Here is a 6,850-nt window from a genome sequence, read left to right on the forward strand (position 1 = left end):
ACATTCATGAACCGCTGGATGTCGCTGTTTGTCACTGACGTATCACAAACACACAAGAGTCTGGAAATCATTTTGTGCATTTCAGGCTGACTGGTGTGCTGTTTTACTAGTCATAATTAGTATTTACTGCATCTCATTATAAATCAGCTTAAAAAGTAGAAAATGGTGAAAAGTAAAAGTATATTGCATGTGACTCTTTGAGAAGTCAGATCTGGTGACAAATCTAACTGTACACTTCAGTTTTCAAATATTAAGGGCCAAGCTTTAATGCAGTTATATTCTTTTTAAACAGAGAATGATACATATAGAAATACTTGTAAAGGACCTCTTTTTTATTTTAAAACCTAAAAATATTACATTTTCAATACTAGTAAGCAGAATTTGTTATACTTAAAAGACTTTTCTTAAATCGTGCCATAAAGCACGATTACAGAGCATGCAGAGCCAACTAGATCTGTGCTAGTGCTAGCAGATATGACTGGTCAGTTTGAGATTAATCAGAATTGTCCTCAGCCATCCAGTTTTATGCATCAAAAAATTAACAAGCAAAAAGGAAAAAAAGGGGGGAAAAATATTAAAATCTCACAATTTATTGTGCAATGATAATGCCTTAAGGGCGATTCAGTGGCGCAGTAGGTAGTGCTGTCGTTCTTTGTGGAGTTTGCATGTTCTCCCCGCGTGAACTGCTGAACGGGTGAATTGGGTAGGCTTAATTGTCTATAGTGTATGATTGTATATGGATGTTTCCCTGTGATATGTTGCAGCTGGAAGGGCATCCGCTGCGTAAAATATATGCTGTAAAAGTTGTCGGTTCATTCAGCTGCGGTGACCCCAGATTGATAAAGAAACTAAGCTGAAAAGAAAATGAATGAATGAAGGATTATGCCCGTAATTGTGCATTTTCTATAGTATTCTACACGTGTTAGGGATTTAATATTTGTTTACTTTAAGAGTTACTTATATCTTGTTTTTGGTCCATCTTATACTTGTAAAATGAAACCTGCTTAAAATAATGCACATCTGAATATAAGGCAGTTTCAGGGTCTAGTCCTCTTTAATAATTTTACTCAGAAGGGAAGACCATGAGACTCTGGATGTAACTTCCAGGAGAATTCTTTATTAGGACACTTACTATTGATACAGCGGTTATGAGATTGACCAAGGCAATTTCAGGGTATTTTATAGGCATTCAATAGGAAGTTCTTCACAATTGACCACTTAACAAAAGAGTAAATGACAATACAGGAATTCCCTAAACTATGAGCTCTAGCAAAGACTCAAAAATGCCCAAGACAATATATTATATTGTATAAATGTGAGTCTAATTTGCTTACAGATATAATCACGCATTACCCTCTGTACAGAGAGTTTTTGGAGAATTTTTTTCCTTGAATTAATATCGACCAATGCATAACAATCAAGAGTAAAGTCAGTCTGGGACACATGTTATGAGTTATTTACACGTAAATGTGTCCGAAGATATTCTTAAAAATGTATTCAACCAATTCAGACTGATACCCACATAGAATTTGGGGATTTCTCTGGCTCTGGCCCACACAATCAGCTTTTGCTTGGCCCACATGCCGAAGCGAATTACGGTACATCACTGAACCAAGTCTGGTTTTCAGACAAGTTAATAACCCATAACTGGGTCTGGGCCAGATATGTTGGTGCATCACGATGGCTATAAAATTGATAAACCCATGAAGCATTGCGTTTTCGGCACACTTTGGGCTTGGTTTTTCTCAAATTTCTCAGTCAAGACAGGCCAAACTTACATGGACACATATAAATTATTGACATCTGGGCCAAATACTACATTTTACATTTGGCCCAAGTTTTGTGTGCTGCCTTAAAGACGATGCCACCTCTGCTAAACCCAGGCCACGTTTAGCCCACATGCTGTCTGCCAGTGCCGGATGAATGCCTGCTTTGCCAGCTTTAAGCCAAACCTGGGCCAGAATTCTTTGCTGCCTGGGTCTGCTATGTGCGCATCTTCAGACACAACTCAACAAACTTTTCTCGTGGGTTTGGATTTGTTGCCTTTCAGCGCTGCTGTGATGGAGAAAAGGCTAAAAAGGTTCTTAAAACTCTGGAGATCAAAGGCAAACTAATGTGCATCACATGAGCTCCTCACGTAATTATTGAGGGTCTAGCAAGAGACACTGACATCCATGGTTTAAAAACAGCCTTCTTGAACTTTGGTGAAGTTCAATCATTGAGTATGGATGATGACAGAGAACCTGATTCATTCATGAGAAAGCTTGGAACCATTTTGAAAAGTTCACTGCACCTTTGAACAGTCCAGCAACGGGCTGGTATTGTACTGTTGGGCATGGCATATATCAGGGATAACCAAACTTGTTCCTGGAGGTCCGGTGTCCTGCAGATTTTAGCTCCAACCCTAATCAAACACACCTGAACAAGCTAATCAAGGTCTTACTAGGTATACTTGAAACACCCAGGCAGGTGTGTTAAAGCAAGTTGGAGCTAAACCCTGCAGGGCATCGGACCTCCAGGAACGAGATTGGTGACCCCTGGCATAGATGATAAGGCCTGCAAAAGTCAAACCCCCAGAGTTTCTCATTAGATTTTACCACTACTGACACCTGATGGCTGGTGATGACTCCATGTGCCGTTCCCTCACTCTCCCTGCTTTCATGGTCTACTGACACACAGGCATAAATGAAAGCACATTATGAAATACCCCAGTCCTTGTCCTCTCTCCTTCTTTACACTCTTCACTTTTTCTTTTTTCTGTCTGGAGCTCCTCCATGAGACTGGAGAACAGTGAGGCCTTGGCCACCTGCCAATTTGACAGTTGTCCTGTTCCCCCTGAAGTGGAGGTTTTCCTGATTCTGGGACTCTGCACATGTTTGTTTGTCTGGGTTTTCTGACACAATCAGTTCAGTTCATGGAACTCTCCAATGAGCCAATGATCTGAATCAAGTGTGTTAAACAAGGATGGCATGCAAAATGTGCAGAACGGTGGGACGCTAGGACTGAAAACCACTGCCCTAAACTTTATAATTAATAAACAAACAGTTTTTAACTATCAACAATGTCAAATACATAAATCAGGAAATTTTCTCAAAAACGGGAATGTTCTGTAATATATTTATTGGCCACAAAGAAATTCCCCTTCAGTTTGGAACAGTCCAGAAAGAGTAACATATATACAGTAACTAATTTTATGGAAGAAAGAACTAGCTATTGTTCAATTGAAGATATTATTATCTTATGCATAAGTAAGAGCTATTGACATTTCATTGTACTGGCATTTGCTAAAATTAGTTTATAAAATATTTTAATCTATTTTAACTTCAGTTATGTTTTTTAATTTTGTATTCTAAGGGGACTTTAAGGTTATCATTTATATTTAGTTGTAATGCATTTATCACCTGTTAACCACTTTTTAAGCACAAACCTTGAAATGAAATCCAGCTTAAATTGTCCAAAATCTTGAATGCTATCAAGTACAGAATTACTATTCTTTTCTTTTTAAGACACATAAACTCTAAATCTTTGTCTACTATACCCTCACCGGCCACTTTATTAGGTACACCTGTCCACTTAAAGAACCACTCGTTCACACCGAGGTATGCAGAAGAGCATCTTTGAATGCACAACACATCAAACCTTGGGGTGGATGGGCAACAGCAGCAGAAGACCACACCGGGTGCCACTCCTGTCAGCTAAGACCAGGAAGCTGAGGCTACAATTCACACAGGCTCACCAAAATGTAACAATAGATGATTGGAAAAACGTTGCCTGGTCTGATGAGTCGATTTCGATATTTGGATGATAGGGTCTGAATTTGGTGTCAACGACATGAAAACATGGATCAGGCTGCTGGTGGATGTGTAATAGATATTTTCTTGGCACACTTTTAGGCCCATTAGTACCAATAGAGCATTGTGTCAATGCTACAGCCTACCTGAGTATTGTTGCTGACCATGTCTATCCTTTATGACCACAGTGTACACATCTTCTGATGGCTACTTCTAGCAGGATAACACGCCATGTCATAAAGCGTAAATCCTCTCAGACTGGTTTCTTTTATATGACAATGAGTTCACTGTACTCTATAGTGCCTCCAATCACCAGATCTCAATACAATAGGGCACCTTTAGGATGTGGTGGAACAGGAGATTTGCATCATGAATGTGCAGTCCACAAATCTGCAGCAACTGTGTTATGATATCATGTCAATATAAACCAAAACCACTGAGGAATATTTCCAGTACCTTGATGAATCTATGCTACGGAGTTCTGAAGACAAAAATGGGGTTCAACACAATACTGGTAAGGTGTATCTATTAAAGTGCTTGATGAGTGTGTGTTCATTTGATTGTTTGAAACAACAACAAAAAAAAAATCCTGAATATTTTTCAATCTAACTTTCTTATACATCAAGATCAAAATTATACAGATTTGGTACAATATTGCAATCACATCTGTCGCCCCAGTTCTTACTTGTTAAGGCTCCATGTATAAGATAAAATCTTATTTACAACCAGTCAACCGTAAACTGTTCAAAAATGAAGTTTTTGCAAGCATTCATTGACGCCTCCATTATACCCTTTAACAACTATGAAATCCTTTCGCTCGACAAAAGCTCCTTATTGGGACAATAAGCAAATGAAAGTGATTATTATTTGATTGCCTTTTATTGAAGTTAAATCAATGTATAATCTCAAACACTATTAAATGTTTGAGTTTTTAATGTACTTATTAACAGTAGAATCACATTATATATGTATGCCATCTCTTATGAACTGTAATTTCATTAAAATAATTTGAAGAATCTTAATGTTGGGCAGAGGCACTGTCTTCTTCATTCAGTAGTCCGGGACATCATTTTGTTCCTGAATATAAACAAGATAAATGTTTAGAATACTTTCGAATATTTTCAATTTAGAATATTTCTATACTTCAAATGATATTTATTAGTATAACCTGCATTAATTCAGGTCCTATGATGACTGATTTCATTCGATCTGGGCCTTGGGCTCCTTCCCCAGATCCTGACCAACTAATGTCCTCTGAGGACTGTTCCTGATTTAGAATGGAGAAAAGAAATTGCACCGTGTTCATTTTAGACATCAAATTCTTACGTCCAAGTGTAAACTGTGTGCAGACAAGAATGCATTTATCCAACAAAAGCGCCATTTTATTTTCAAATATTTCACGAGTATAAGTAACACTTTACAGTAAGGTTGTGTTAATTAATGTTAGTTAACGCATGTAACATGCACAAACAATGACCAACAAATGTATTACAGTATTTGTTCATGTTGAAAATACAGTTGTTCATTGTTAATTCATGTTAACGCACAGTGCATTTACTAATGTTAACAAGCATGGATTTGGATGTCAACAATGTATTAGTAAATGAGTCAATGCATTAGTTAAATATTGTACAAACATAGTTCATGTTAGTAAATACAGTAACTAATAAAACCTTATTGTAAAGCATGACACAAGTCTAAGTGTAAAAAACACATTTTAAAAAAAAAAGTTTTAATAACTCGTTACTTTTGTCTTAACCATGATGACAGTGCATTATTATTTTATTAGATATTTAGAAGTAATCAGTTTAAAATACAATTTAAAGACTAAAACCAGGTTAATTAACAAGGCAAGTTACTTTCAATTAAGGGGGATAGTAATATTAACCTTAATTTCCATTCTTTGATAAACACCCCTTTTGAAAACATTGAAAAAGAATTATAATTTCACAGAAGGGCAAATCATTTTGTCTTCAACTGTTCTTTCATTACACTAAACCAAAGCTAAAAGTAACAATAATTATAATAATAATAGAAGGAACCCTTATTATAATTTAATATTCAGAAACATTAAAGCTCAAAAAGAAAAAATCTTAGCGCAGAGTCATAAAGGCACTTTCTGAGTTGCACTGTTTGTCTAAAGCTTTCCTGTTAACTCACTATCATACACTACACCTTAAAGATCAATAAAAAAGAGAATGTATTCACAGTATGAGTATAGGTTTGTTCATCTTACCCATGAATCAATCACACGGCCCATGGCTCCTTGTACAATGATGAGAATAAGGAGGATTTTGACTGCTGATGAGTTTTTGCTTTCCTTCATGGTAAAAAGATGAAACACTACACAGAAAAGACTAGAAGTATCTGTGACTGCTACGAGGAAGCAATGTTTATCTTGCAGTCGGTGAAGATGACATCTTATAGTTGTGAAAGCAAGGGCGTACCGAAGTTTTTTTTTTACATGCTTGATAATTAGTCATCTCATTAATACATACAGTCTATAAGCTTTAGAAAGGGTATTTGTTGTTAGGAGTGTAGGTGGAAGAGAATGACATAATATGACTTTTACCCTCGTGATTAAACATGACACTCAGTTTTTTAAAATAAACTAAATAAATTACTAAATAGATAAACTAAAAGATAAACAAAATAAATAATATTAATAATACATTGGAAACACACTGAGTGCTCTGGACAGATGCAGATGTGCAACCACAAGACTGGAGACATTGCACACGCATGTGTTCACCTTTCTAAATGGGGGACAAGATTCCTAATAGAGGCCCGTGTCTCATTAGGAAAGAAGTTTTTATCCTGAAGTGTAGCTAAGTTAGAAATACATACTTAGACAAGGTATCGGTCGCAACAGTTTTCAACAATGAAAACCTGTATGGGTGAGTATTTTTTTGAGAAAGAGAGCTGCTTCTCACTAGATATGATAAATGTCCCTCATTGTGAAACAAGTCTGGTTTTGTTCGTGACATTGGCTACATTACAAAATATTTAGAAACCGTATGGATTCCTCATTGCAGTTACACTGCTACTATAAGAATCTC

At 36.5% G+C, this 6,850-nt stretch overlaps 1 long non-coding RNA gene across 1 annotated transcript; it reads right to left on the reverse strand.

The window, feature by feature from the left end:
• Positions 1-4,651: 4,651 nt before the first annotated feature.
• Positions 4,652-6,186, reverse strand: LOC137496192 (uncharacterized). Its single transcript, XR_015496038.1, has 3 exons — positions 6,028-6,186; positions 4,960-5,058; positions 4,652-4,868 (listed from the first exon to the last, which is right to left on the reverse strand). It is a non-coding gene; the product is annotated as an uncharacterized LOC137496192 (long non-coding RNA).
• Positions 6,187-6,850: the final 664 nt, after the last annotated feature.

Source organism: Danio rerio, chromosome 7, assembly GCF_052040795.2.
Source record: "Danio rerio strain M-AB ecotype USA chromosome 7, GRCz13ab, whole genome shotgun sequence".
In the NCBI taxonomy this organism is placed as follows: Eukaryota; Metazoa; Chordata; class Actinopteri; order Cypriniformes; family Danionidae; genus Danio; species Danio rerio.